This window comes from Perca fluviatilis, chromosome 4 (assembly GCF_010015445.1).
Source record: "Perca fluviatilis chromosome 4, GENO_Pfluv_1.0, whole genome shotgun sequence".
Classification (NCBI taxonomy): Eukaryota; Metazoa; Chordata; class Actinopteri; order Perciformes; family Percidae; genus Perca; species Perca fluviatilis.
This window is the reverse complement of record NC_053115.1, coordinates 39443148-39458391: the sequence shown is the minus strand read 5'-3', so window position 1 is coordinate 39458391 and position 15244 is coordinate 39443148. Positions and strand designations below refer to the sequence as shown.

General features: G+C 40.1%; 1 protein-coding gene across 2 annotated transcripts in view; it reads left to right on the top strand.

Moving 5' to 3' along the window:
- Nucleotides 1-15244, top strand: part of LOC120557668 — a 1015838-nt gene that overhangs the window by 894405 nt on the left and 106189 nt on the right. The gene's annotated exons all lie outside the window — the stretch shown is intronic.

Sequence of the window (15244 nt, the reverse complement as noted above, 5' to 3'; positions counted from 1 at the left end):
AGCATGAACGACTTCATTTTCTGTATTCGTATACACTTTTATGCACCAACTGACGGTGGAAATACCTTTATTTAGCCGATGTGAAGAAGAAAAACACAGATGACAATTCTATATATATTAAAAATATAATGGAAAGTATGTTGTTGCGTGTCATTGGGCATTTGTAAGTGGGTATATGGAAATCCTGGAGCTTTCTTAGTGGGTATACTGCGTATACCTGGGTAACACGTAAAGTATATAGCAGGACTTTGTACTGTGAAATATCACCAATAGAGGCTTCTAAACCAAATGCTACACAACCGGTTGGAAATCTGAACGTTTTGGCTCACACGGATTTCTCTAAAATATGTTTCTCATTATTTGAGAAACATCTTGATATTTGTTTTGGCCACGTTTAACATGAAAATCCTGCATTATAATATTGTAGATGTGACATAAAACATGCAAATTTATAATATGTCCTTTTTAAGGCTGAGATGTGGTATTGATCTTCTTATCTAACTCAGTGAGAAAGTGAATAAAGTGCCCTGGGGGGTCACCGGGTAGAGCCGGTACTTTAGGCCGAGTCATCACCATGGTGACTTTGGTTTGGTCCGCCACAGGGCCCTTTGCTGCATGTCATACCCTCTCTCTCCTGTGTATCTTTTAAAAGCAGAAATGCCCAAAAATGTATCCTAAAAAAAAAAAAAAATGATTAACTGTAATGTATTTTTACTTTCATATGACAAGACAAAGTCTCTACAGTACACCTTACTATGTTCTTGCACTGTTTATGTTGTTAAGTGATAATATAGTGCCTTTATGTAATTTCCATTTAAATGTATTCACACTTTACTATTGAAAATATTGAATTAAAAGTCAATATTGACATTATTCTTTGCAGTGTGACCGTGTGTTTTTTCAGCTGAAACTTGCATATGAATTTATTCCTCCAGGTTTTGGAGAACGTGTGTGTGTGTTTTTGCAACATACTGGACATGTAGATAAACAGTGGACAAGTGAGTGGGTTGTGTTGGATAAAGAGTTTAAAAAGTCTAAAGTCCAAAACCTGGATGAATATAGAGCAATGACCAAAGTTGCTTTCAAATTGTATCTACTTTACTTTATTTTTAGTGACTTAGTATTAAAAAGATGTAAACAGTGCAGAGAGTTTTATATGTTGCAGTGAGATGAGCTTTTATTTTGTAGGAGACCCTCTGGACACCCCCTAAGGACCCTTTGGAGTCCCTGGACCCCAGTTTGAGAACTTCAGCTTCAAGCTACACTGCTGCAGACGCTGGTTGTTGTCTCTCAGGGGTTAGTTGTTAAAGATTTTAATTAAAAGATGTTTTTCCTCTTTAGCTGACCTCTGATCAATGCATGTAAGAGCCATGATTTGTTGTTTACAGTTTTAGAATTTTATTGAAAACTTATTAATTAATTAATGACACATTTGTAGGTGTTTTATTTTCACTTCTGTTTAAACAGTTAAATATTTTTTGGGGATCAGATTTTAAAGTGCCTCAGATGTGACATGATGGAGCTCATATTCAGGTCTCAAAGGATCACATTTATTTAGCTCTCTCTAGACAAAAGTTAGGTCAATGCTCAGTGATTCATCTTAAAGCATTTCAAGTCATTTATTTTGTCATATATAAGATAATATAAATAAGACTAATAAGGAAACCTTTGTCTCTAGACACAAGTCACTAGAATTTGGATATTTTGGTATTTTGAAGCATGTAACATCAGATTTCTTGTTAAAATGCTCCCAGCTGAAACCCAGAGGACAACATGCTCAACAGCAGATAAAGATTTCATGTAAAAAAAAAGAAACATTCATATGAACACTGATCATTTGTTCGGATGTCCCTAATGTTGTCTTTTTCTATTTTCTAGCGTTTAGACAGTGTTGGGTTGTTTCTCTGAAGAGTTTTTTTACGTGATGATATGATGATAACCCTTTATTTATCTCCTGTTCCAGTCTGATCTTTAGGCAGTATAATGTTTAATGAAGTATTTAAAGGTGCTCTAAGCGATGTTGGGTGATGTCACTTCTTATTGACGTTCAAAGTATTGTCAAACAAAACGGAGGCTAGCTAGCCCTTCCCTCCTCCTATATGTTGTATTCACCAAAGTTAGCTAATTATATCCTTGTGTTGGTAGTAAGACGAACATGAACGTCCATTTAGAAAAGCCAAACTGGATTTCCCCACGTCCAGCAAAAACAGAGCCACCTGAATGTCGTTGTGTAGGACAGCTCTCCTCTAGCTAACTTCCCTCTTAAAGGACAATTCCGGCGTAAAATGAACCTATAACAGATGTTAGCGTTTAGACAGTGTTGGGTTGTTTCTCTGAAGAGTTTTTTTACGTGATGATATGATGATAACCCAGAGAACTCGATCGTTCTCTGGGACATGTTTTCATGCTAATCGAATGTGTTTGTAGCTTGAAAGAAGCTAGCGCGGACCACTGATTAGCTTACAACGCTAGTATTCGGGCCACAGGGAAAGTAAAAACAAATCGCTATTCATACCACTAAAGGGGCTCAAAATATCACCAAACTTCAACGGTAGCATAATGAAGGTCCCTAAATGTTAACCGAAGCATTGAGAACTTTGTAAGTATACAGACTTTTGGGTTTTTTTTGCTTTGCTTTTTTAGTGTAAATGGTTTTACATTATTACAACTTTTTTCATATAATCACTTTGTCTTCTTACATTTTATTTATTTTCTGCATATTATGATTTTATTATACTTTTTTTACTCCATTAAATTAGTTTTCCTTTTTTAATTTTTTTTTATTTCTGAATATTAAGATTTTATTCTCAATTTTCTTTTAAAATATTTTTGTTTTCTGTTGCTATATATGTCAGAGGTTGCATGTCTCTGGAGCGTAACATGTTATCAGCACTCGCGCCCCACAGGGGGGTGTCCTCTCCCCACTGCTCTTCTCCCTCTACACCAATGACTGTGCCTCAAGGAACCCGTCTGTAAAACGTCAGACCACACCACTGTCATTGGTTTGATCCAGGATGGTGATGAGTCTGCTTGCAGACAGGAGGTGGAACAGCTGGTCCAATGGTGCAGTCAGAACCACCTGGAGTTAAACCCCAAGAAGACTCCCCCCACCACCACCATCCAGAACGACACAGTAGCCAAGGTGGATTCCTTTAGGTTCCTGGGATCAACCATCTCACAGGACCTAAAATGGTCTCCTCACATTGACTGTGTCCAGAAAAAGGCCCAGCAGAAGTTACTCTTCCTGCGACAGCTAAGGAAGTTTAATCTGCCTAAGGAGCTGCTGACCACTTTCTACTCAGCCATCATCCAGTCTGTCATCTACACCTCCATCACTGTCTGGTTTGGGTCAGCCACCAAACGGGACAGGGCCAGACTGCAATGGACAATTAGGGCTGCAGAGAGGATCACTTGAGCTGACCTTCCCTTCATCCAGGACCTGTACCGGTCCAGGGTCAGGAAAAGGGCAGCAAAAATCTCTGCAGACCCCTCACATCCTGGTCACAAACTGTTCACCCTCCTTCCCTCTGGTAGGAGATACAGGGCACTGATCGGCAAAACCAGTCGACACAGAGACAGCTTCTTTCCCCAAGCAGTCGCTCTGTTGAACACTCAGAAATAGCCCCCCCTACACTGAACAAAGTCAATCAACACTGTTCTGCTCATCTCCCTCATGTCTATTTCGACCCTACAATTACAATATTGTTATTAATATATTACCATTGCACTGATGTGGCATGCACTGTACTCACATTTAAATCCTTAAATCTCAGACTATTGACTGATATTGCAAATTTCCTTCCCTCTTATTTTATATTTTTTGTAAAATTGTAAATTCTATTGTATTGTTATACTGTACACTATTGTATTTTTTATATTCTTACCATCATCTCTGTTTTTATTTTTATTCTTGAATATGTTAAGTGTTGTACTTTGAGAGCAGAGATTACCGGAGTTAAATTCCTTGTTTGTCTACGCAAACCTGGCCAATAAAGCTGATTCGGATACTGATGTTCACAGTTTTTATTGTTTTAATTTGAATGTTTTTATCTCATTTACTGACAACACTTTTTTTAAATTAAATTTAAATAAATTCTATGTATTTATTTTGTAACCCGATATCACTTTTATTTAGATCATTTTCATTAAAAATAAATCTATTATTTATTATTTATTATTTAAATGAATTATTCTAAATACTTAATCAATAATAACCATTAATACAAACGGATATAGTAGTACAAAAGAAATACTAAAAATGAAATAAATATAAATGTATGAAGTGGGGTCAGTGTATGAGATCAAAACATTTAAAAGGTCCAATATGTAATATATTTACTGTAATAAATCCAAAAATGACACCAATGCCTCATCAGATATTAAGAACATCTTAAGCTGAAATACTATCTTTTCTGACAACAATGCTTATGTCAGTATTTTTGGTTTTTGATATTTACATTCCGTGACGGAATTTCTGTTTATGTTTTGGCCTGTGTGTTGTTATCAACGGCCCAGTTTGACAGCCAGGCCGGGTTGCCAGATATATCTGTAAAAACGTAAACCCAGCACGCTACAGCTGTAACGGTAGTACAGCAAACAAACGAACAGGATCAACGGAGATAGATTCTACCCGACTTAAAAAAACAAAACAAATGGCATGTTTCTAACAGTTGCGTGACCAGTGACGTAACAAATCCGTCCGGGTAAATATTGGAGATGTATTTGAAAGATGGAGACAGCTTAGAGCCCAAAAGGACACAGAGTTGGCTTATTTTCTCCTGAACAGGTAAGCACTAGCTTCAGGCTAATTTATCACAGCCACTAGGGACGGGCATTTGTGTACTTACATTGAATTATATAGCAGTACCCGAGTTGGTTACTCACAAAAACAATTGAGACACAACCAGTAAAGTGATCCTGGCTAGTCCTGGCTAACAACGCCATGCTAACGCTGCTAACTGCTAACGTCGGAGGAGCCCATTGCTGTTTACAACATGTAGTTCAGCGGCCGGAGCCGACAACAGTGATTTATTTTAAGCAAGGAGAGGGGGGCTGTATATCGGGAAGAGAGGACTGTGAGTTTGCAGTGTGTTTAGCGATTGTTGCTGTAATTCAACGTCTGTCAGTTGGTTACAGAGCTCCGTGTAACTACGGGCTTCTATGACTGTCAATATGTCTGACTATGTGAGACGAGCATCTAGCAACATTGTTGTGGATGCTGCAGTCTCAGCCTGGCAACCTCCGTGAACTTCGAGTTTGGGAAGGAGGGGGCGGGGGAGACAACTCTCTTCAGTATTTTGAATTTGTACTGCAGTAACATTTTTAAACACTAGCTGTTAGTATTACATATTGGACCTTTAAATTAATATAATAAAAACTGTAAACATGTTTTAATGTGTGTATTTGTTTTCTGGTGCTCTGCTTGTAGTTCCTGCTGGTGTCCACCAGAGGGTGCCATGACGTCACTCACCAGCAGAGAGATGCTTTTTGGTTTTAAGTGTAAATGGTTTTATATTATTACAACTTTTTTCATATAATCACAGGTCAAACATTCTGGGTGGGTTTTAATCCGTCAGATATAAACCTCATGAAGAAATCAAGTTGTCAGGTGGTACGTGGAAATATTTAGGAGTAGCACAACTAATTTGAGAAAATACAAAATACTATGTCTTAAAACAAATATATCTGCAGATTAAATTATTGAATAAAAAGTTGAAATCATTCGCTAACAGTTCAATTTATAATAATTGATTGAAACATGCAGCTTCACCAAATGTAAAAGTAGCCTAGTATACTATATATGATTGATGACCAAACCTACCTTAAAGGTGCAATATGTAATATTGTATGTAATACTGGCAGCTAGCGGTTAAAATAGTTACTGCACTACCAATTCAAAATACTGGAGTCGTTTCCCCCGCCCCCTCCTGCCCAGACTCGAAGTTCACGGGGGTTGCCAGGCTGAGACCGCAGCATTCACAACAATGTTGCTAGACGCTTTTCTCACATAGCCAGACATTACTTCACAGCACAGCAGAGTAGCTAACGTTAGATGCTAGTCTCACATAGCCAGACATTACTTCACAGTATAGCAGAGTAGCTAACGTTAGATGCTAGTCTCACATAGCCAGACATTACTCCACAGCACAGCAGAGTAGCTAACGTTAGATGCTAGTCTCACATAGCCAGATATTACTCAACAGCACAGCAGAGTAGCTAACATTAGATGCTAGTCTCACATTGCCAGACATTACTCCACAGCACATCGGAGTAGCTAACGTTAGATGCTGGCTATATTGATAGTCATAAAAGCCCGTGCTCATGCGGAGCTCTGTAACCAACTGACAGACACACTTTTTCGGCTTAAAATTACAGTATGAACCGCTAAAAACACAACAACATCACCGTCCTCTCCACACGCCAGTCAGGCACACTTCCTCGGCTTAGAATTACAATACGAAACGCTAAAAATACCACTACCTTGCCGACTGAACACACTTCATTGGCTTAGAATTACGGCAACAATCGCTAAACACACTGCAAACTCATAGTCCTCTCTTCCCGATTTACAGCCCCCCTCTCGTGGCTTAAAATAACTAACCGTTGTCGGCTCCAGCCGCTTAACTACACGTTGTAAACAGCCATGGGCTGCTTGCCTGGTCCTCCCGGTAATGTTAGCAGTTAGCAGGGTTAGCATGGCGGCGTTAGCCAGGACCAGTCGGGATCACTTTACCGGCTGTGTCTCAATTGTTTTTGCGAGTAACCAACTCGGGTACTCTAGCTATATAATTCAATGTGAGTACACAAATGTTGAAATTACATAAAATGCCCGTCCCTAGTGGCTGTGATAAATTAGCCTGAAGCTAATACTTACCTGTTCAGGAGGAAATAAGCCAATTCTGCGTCCTTTTGGGATCGAAGCTGTCTCCATCTTTCAAATACATCTCCAATATTTACCAGGGGGTTGTGACGTCTCTGGTCACGCAACTGTTAGAAAAATGCTGTTTTCTTTTTTTTAGGTCGGGTAGAATCTATCTCTGTTGATCCTGTTTGTTTGTTTGCTGCTTTCATGGCTGTACTACCGTTACAGCTGTAGCGCGCTGGATTTACGTTTTTACAGGTATATCTGGCAACCCGGCCTGGCTGTCAAACTGGGCCGTTGATAACAACACACAGATCAAAACATAAACAGAAATTCCGTCACGGAATTTAAATTTCAAAAAGAAAAAATACTGACATTAGCATTGTTGTCAGAAAAGATAGTATTTCAGTTTAACATGTTTCCTTAATATCTGATGAGGCATTTTTGGATTTATTACAGTACAAATATTACATATTGGACCTTTAATAGTGACAGTTTTCAGATTACATTATGTTCTTACATAATTGCAAAAGGGTTCTCGACTGTTGTAGAAAGAAGCGGCTGATCTTTAATGCAATATCTACATTGCCCATTATCAGCAACCATTCATCCAATGTTCCAAAGGCACATTCTGTTTACTAATCTGATATAATTTTAAAAGGCTAACTGAGAAAACATTGGAGGACCCTTTTCCAATTATGTAAGCACATAATGTAATCTGAAAACTGCTGCCCTGCAGGGCCGGATTGGGACTAATTTTCAGCCCTGGAGTTTCATGCCTTAGACCGGCCCACTTTAGTTCACGACTGACTGTATTAAAATAATGTAATTAAAACCTCCGAATATAAGTCTGCAATAGGCGCACTGTTCTCTACAGCCTTGTAATTCATTGTATTTTTGAAAAATATATATTATATTATTAGATATATTATATTCACTATCGTTTGATTAAAAACATAATGGGTCACTAGTAACACTTGGGCATAGAAAGTTGTTATATTGTAACTAATGTGATCACTGCAAAAAAAAATGCTTTTCTTACTTAGTTTTTTTTTTGTCTTGTTTCCAGTTCAAATATCCAAAACAAATCTTACATCAAGATGCATTTACTAAACAAGTATGAAAAAACACCTCAAAATTAAGTGATTTTTTGCTTAAAACAAGCTACATTATCTGCCAATGGGGTAAGAAAAATAATTGTTTTAGATTTAGCTTGTTTTAGGCAACAACAAAAAAACAAAATCACTTTATTGCCACTGTTCATCACACCCCCAACCGGCACCGTCAGACACCGCCTACCAAGAGTCTGGATCTGCCGAGGTTTCTTCCTAAAAGGGAGTTTTTCCTCGCCACTGTCGCAATAGCCACTGCTAATGCTTGCTCTTGAGGGAATTGCTGTAATTGTTGGGGATTTGTAAATTATAGAGTGTGGTCTAGACCTACTCTATCTGTAAAGTGTCTCGAGATAACTCTTGTTATGATTTGATACTATAAATAAAATTGAATTGAAAATTGAATTGAATTAATTTTTAAGACATAATTTGGTAACACTTGACACAGTCATGACACATGAACCCTAACCCTAACCATAACGTGTCATGACAAAACCGAATGACACTTACTAAAAAAGAGTTATGTCATAAACGTTTATGACTTGTTTATAATGTTTTATGACACGTTCATGACAGTGTCATTTCACTCTTATGTAGAAAACTTAAAGTTAAGTGTAACCCATAATTTCTTATGCCATTTCACTTGTCTATGAAATGTATCTTGAATTAAGAATATTTAGATATTTGAACTGGAAACAAGTGTAGACCGGTGTGGCAGTTTGCTGAGGCGTTGCGTCGCTCGCTGTGGCCGAGCCAACCCCTTTTTATTGCCTTCCCCTCAGCAAACCCCCGGTCCTTCAAGTGCCCTCTTCTGCCGTACGGACGAACGCCAGTTGCCCGTCAGCGGGGCGGATGTTTTGACCTATACTAAAAAGGAGTTGCTTTTGACGCTTCCCTGATTAATTTAGTTTATAGAGACACACACGCCCTCCGTCTAAGGAGAGGCCCTCGCCCGGATCAGGGAACCTGGAGGCGAGACAAGAGGTTAGATACACACTACACCAGACGTCCCCAAAAAACACAGGCTCTTATCCCCCTGTATATGACAAGCACTGCCCGAGGGGATCTTTAAAACCAATGATTTTTCTTTAGTACTCACGGTCTCAGCCGTCCTCCCAGGGTCATCGGAGGTCCCTTCCTTCTCAAGGACGCCCGCCTTGCCCTTCTTGGTCGCCCAACTGAGAGAGGGGGTTGCTCAGAGGCTCTGACCAGGCCGCGCGGATAGGGAAATGCACTCCCACTAGGAGATAACAGGAGGTCTGCGTGTCCAAGTCCATCCCCGCCGGGACGCAACTCTCCACGGGCGGTTAAAGAGGAGTCGCTAACCCCCGTAAGGGGGGAAACCCTCCCTGCTTGACAGCGGGCAAGACGATCCCCGAGAAAAATAAGGAACTGGCAAGAGTTGGGTCTCAGGTGATTTTTATTATTTTGTGACAAAAGCAGAAATTAAAAGCAAAATAAAATTAAAAATAAAGATAAAGCCTCTGCTCTAACAGAGGTATTTAAAGCTGCTTCTCTTTTCCTCCTGGCTCTGTGTCTCCCACACTCATATGAGTGCAGGTAATCTCCTCTCCGGTGTCAAAGAGGGCAAATAAATCTTCCATAAAAAACGCAGCGAAAAGAGCGTCTGGGCAAACTAAAAGAGAAGAAGCACTTTTTGGCCTCTGTTTAACAGAGGTATTCGAAGCCGCTTCTCAGAGATAGTCTTTTTTCTTTTTCTTTTCCTCCCTTACACTCAGCGATCGCAAGGGAACCCCTCTACAGCTGAGAGGGGCATAATGAATCTTTCCCAATGCAACAGAAAGTGCAAGGGTAGATGGAGAAGGCTTCATGGCATCCTGATGCCATGTGAAGTACTCGGGTAAAAGAGCCCGAAGGGAGCCCAAAAGGGACCCAAAAGGGCTCAAAAGGCACCCAGAAAGGGGCACCCGAAAGGGGCCGCTACTCGACAAAAACACTCATATTTATACACGAAAAACATTTTACTCCTCCCAAAATTATCAAAAGGGACGTACTATATGTACTTCCCTATCCTTGTAAGGTAATGTAGGAAACACTTCACAAATAACGTTACAGTAATGAACTTCATGAACTCTACAGCTGGTGTGCTGTGTATGGCCACACACGTGCCTTCAAGACGCACACACACACAGCTGCATGCACCAGTCAAGGCCGCAGCTTCTGCCTGTGCTCTTCTTATCTGTCTAGGTGCTTTCCTACTCTTCACAGTTTCTCAGTGAGAGCTTTTTCTGTCATAAAATGCAAAACAGATCAGTATGTAAGCAAAAGACAGATTAATATATTAGCAAAAACAGATTAATATATAAGCAAGATATATGTTATTTTTTTGGGGGTTTCAACACACACACTCTAAGCAATGATATAGTTTGCTTCTCAAAACACATCTATCTAAGTGATTATATGGTTATCCTGTTATACTGACAACGTTATATATGTTGTAAAGCAAGGAATGACATAGATTATGCTATGTCTTTGTTTTGGGGTTTTCATCTGGCCTCGCGGACAACACAAGTAAAATACTAAGTAAGAAAAGCATTTTTTTCAGTGATAATGTTTGCTTATTCACACACTATGGTACAACAGCAGCTTACCTGTGTCTTTCACAGTGAGAGCATTAGTCTCTTCCAGAGATGGGAAGTAACGAAGTACAAATACTTCGTTACTGCACTTAAGTAGATTTTTCGGATATTTCTACTTTACTCTACTATTTTTTTTTGTGGCGACTTTTTACTTTTACTCCTTACATTTTAACATGAATATCGGTACTTTCTACTCCTTACATTTTAAAAATTGGCCCCGTTACTTTAGTTTTGTACAAGAGGTCGTAATGTCGGAGAATAGCGCGGGCGTGTGCGCCACACAGAAAAAAGTGAGAAAAAAGAAAGAGAGACTGCTGTCCGGAGGATAATCAGTTGAGATGGTGTGTGTGCATCCTTGAGAACTGTAAGTCGTATAACTTATGTTGTCAGTTCATGTAAGCCTGTTGTTGTATTGGTCTATAGTTCCTGCACAGTTAAAGTAGGTTAGCTAGTGATTTAGTTGTTTGTGTTCTTCACCTGTTACGGTGCAGATCCACTTTTCCATGCGACGCTTCTGTCGCGTCGCGCCCTGCTCTATTCCTATGGGTGATGTCAAGCGACTTCAACGCTCCTGCAAAGCATTCCGGGAAGGCAGCGCTACATTTGAAAAAATGCTGCGCGTCAAAAAGCTTGCCGATGCCCAGCTTTATGCAAATGAATCGCGTTGAACGCGACGCGACTATCCAGTAGAAGTAGACGAAAATCTTTCAAACTGACCTTTGTTGATCTGAAATGAAGACATATTCAGCAACTGCATGGCCTATTTCTCGCTTAAAATGTTTTCAGAAACACGTTTCGGTGAACTATTTTTGTAAAATACGAGATCGTATTCTCAACGAGTCCGCCATGACACTCTGTTGAAATTCTCGAGTAGCCACACTCACGCCACGGTTCGTCCAATCAGCTGCTGGTTAGCGCTGGCAGCATCAACCATGGCTATATACGTCGCGTGCGACACCACCCGGCCAGTGCGGTCGCAAAAGTGGATCTGTACCGTGTAACGCGAGTTTCCGTCGCTGCTAACGCAACGTCATTCCCAAGCATCAAAAGAGAGAAGTTGTCCGTGTTTTTACAGACACACCGGGGGCGAAGTTTGAAACCAGCATCAGCTTTCAAATACGGTCCTAATCTAGTCCTCACTAGCAAGTTTCAAATAATTTCACTGGAGTTACCGTTATTATTTTTCACGTGATCAATACCCGAATTCAATCTAATTGGATGGTAATATACTGTAGGCTACGTTGCATCTAACGCACCACCATACCTGTCAAGTTTTGATTTGAAAATAAGGGAAATTTTCCGGGCCCACCGCGAGCAGTCCCACCACCCCAACCAAGCTCCAGTATCCCTTACATTTTAAGACAGGTGTACAAGAAAGCTAAAATCACCACTTGACGCAGAATGCTGAAAACATTTACAATTTATAACATTGCTTGTCTTTACATTTTATTTTCATTCCACACATTCTTTTCATTTCATATTGCTTCTCTTTTACAGTTTTTCTTTTCATTTCATATTGCTTTTCTTTTACAGTTTTTCTTTTCATTTCACATAACTTTTATTTACCTCTTTAGTGAGTTATTGTATAAATTTGTTGCAGACTTGCATTCTTTTAAGATTGTTTTGAAGGAGTGTTGTGGGGGCTGGGCCAGAGTGGTTTACAGAGTGGTTTCCACAAGAGTAGAGCGCAAACAGTTCTGTTGTCTAACGTCATCCTATTCTCTGTAACAATCTTCGTACCATGCTAAACACCCTTTCTCAACTTGCATTGCTATGGGGAATGCATAGTAAAGCCTTCAGAAGTTTTGGCAGCGCACCGTCTCTGTCGAAGCGTCCATCATCCGTTTTTTTTTTTTTTTTTTTTTTTTTTCCTTGCGTTACATCTCATCATCTGGACCTCACCACTAAACTCGCGACAACTGCCATCTACAGTATCTGTAGTAGGCTACGGCAGGTGGCAGTTATCGCGAGGCTAGTGACAGAGCTCAGATTGGGAATGTTTTTTTTTACTCTGCCGGACCCGGGGTATTATTTTTTAATAACGCAGGTTAAAATACGGGAGATTTACGGGAAAATACTTAATACGGGAGACGGCGGGAAAGAAGGGTAAAATACCGGGACTTTCCCGGGCCAAAACGGGATACTTTGACGCAGGTATGCGCACCACTACAAGACGACTCGACAGATTCGGCCGCATTCTGCATTCTATCGCAAAATAATTGCAGCTTGATGGCGGTAACGTTAGCACTAGTAGTATGGACGGCGACATGATTGAAAAATGAAGAAAACCGAGATCCCAGAGATTAGGCAGACAAGCAGCAAGACATTCCCAATCATCCCTGGCCTTATCTGAGAGATGTTTGAGATGTTTGAGATAGGCTAGGAGGCGTGTAATGACTCCTGGCCAATGTGCTGTGTAACTCTAAAAGTATGGGAACTTCTTAATTAATCTATGTTTAGTAATTCATATTGTATCCTTTATTTTCTTTCTATATTTGAGCACACACACATACATGTAGATTCCTTTAAATGTTAAGGGGACGATTAAAAAAGAGAAACTGGATCTGTGAATTCTCACAGAATCACAATTGAATTCATATCTTGCTACTCAGTCAGAATCTTATTAAGCTGGAGTCCCAGTCTCTGTCACAATAATCATATATGTGATGTTTGGCAGACATCCATTTAAAATGTAGACAATGTTAAAACTTATCAAATGTTATAATGTGAAATCCTCATCTGCAAAAAAAGCAGGAGCGAGGGCTGTACAATTTCCCCGCCCTGGTGGATCACCGGGTGCAGCGTGTACTTTAGGCTGAGTCCTCACTGCAGCCACTCGGGTTTGAGTCCGGGGCAGGGCTCTTTGCTGCATCTCATCCTCTCTCTCTCCTGTCTGTCTCTATCACAAGCTGTTAAAATGTTATGTATGTACAGTACACTTTTACCGTTCTTGCACTGTTTATGTTGTTAACCAATAATTCAGTTATATAGTGCCTTCTGTCATTTTAATTTAGAGCTAGAAAGATTAATCAATCTATCGATTAGTTGTAAACTGTTAAATTAATCGTCTTCTATTTTGATAATCAATGAATCGGTTTTAGTCATTTTTCATGAAAACAAATTGTTCTAGTTTCTTCTCTCCTCTGTGACAGTAAACTGAATATCTTTGAGTTGTGGACAAAACGAGACATTTAAGGACATCATCTCGGGCTTTGGGAAACACTGATCCACATTTCTCACCATTTTCTGATAATCCACAGATATATTGACAATGACAATAATACGTTAGTTGCAGCCCTTTAAACATTACTATTGAAAATCTTAAATAAAATGTCAATATCGGGCGCCTGGGTGGCTCACCTGGTCGAGCAGGCGCCCATGTGTGGAGGTTTGCTCCTCGACAGCGGCCGCAGGTTCAACTCCGCCCTGGGGCCCTTTGCTGCATGTCGTTCCCCCTCTCTCTCCCCTTTCATGTCTTCAGCTGTCCTATATAAATAAATGCCTAAAATGCCCAAAAAATTATTTTAAAAAACAAAAAATGCAAAGGTGCTCTAAGCGATGTTGGGTGACATTACTTCTTGTTGACGTTCAAAGTATTTTCAAAAAAACTGAGACTAGCTCGCTCCTCCCTCCTCCTCATCCCGTCCCCTCCTCCTCCCTTCCGTGCTTCAGCATACCAACCCCCTCAAACCCCCACCCCAAATCCTTCTTGTCGGTTATTAGCTAAATGCTGGAACACTGTTTGTGTATGTTTTTGTGGGCCCGAGGCCTGTACTACGAATCAAGATCATCATGCCCTGGATTTCTTTCAGTTATCCGGCTTCACTAACCCTAACAACCGCGGTCCCACATAACCTGTGTCACGACGCTGGTTATCAACTAGTTCAGTCAACTCAGGGTTTCCCAATCCAGTGGCACGCGCGTTCACATAAAAGAGGCGGTGTTTGCGTACCACGACCAATCGCAAACATCTACCAGAGCCGCATATTTTAAACAAGAAGAGCAAACTATAATTCACACAAACACGGTTTTATAGGCAAAATGCAGGAAGGAAAGCTGGCAGAAAAAAAAACGACGCTGTTTTATGTAAATCACAACGCTTATCCTATCAATATCACTTCCACTGGTGTAGTCTACGTAATAGTGAGCTCCAGGATTTCTATATACCCACTTAAAAATGCCCAATGACACGTAACAACATAGGCTACTTTCCATTATATTTTTGATAAATTTTGAATTGTTATCCGTGCTTTTTTCTTAACATCTATAGGCCGAATAAAGGTATTTTTACCGTAAATTGCTGCATTAAAGTGTATCGAAATGCAGGAAATGAAGTCGTTGATGCTTAAAACTTACCCAGGCCCCACTATGATATGCCCCCCTCCTCCCCCAAAGGCAGATTCTGGCCAATATACAGTAGGCTAATACATCCACTATAATAGCCTACATTAGATACACTGGTCACTTCCCCATCAGTCAGGCACAAGATCTGACCATAATTACACTTTTGCATTCCATGAACTGTCGTTTGCTTTATTCTTTTATTTCAGTTGAAACCCTGGCAGTGGTAAGCGATCGAGAGAGACAATAACAAAATATCAGAAGATAATTCTAACCGATGTGCATATTGGCAACACACTGCTGAAGAAGCCGACAAATAGCCTATATGT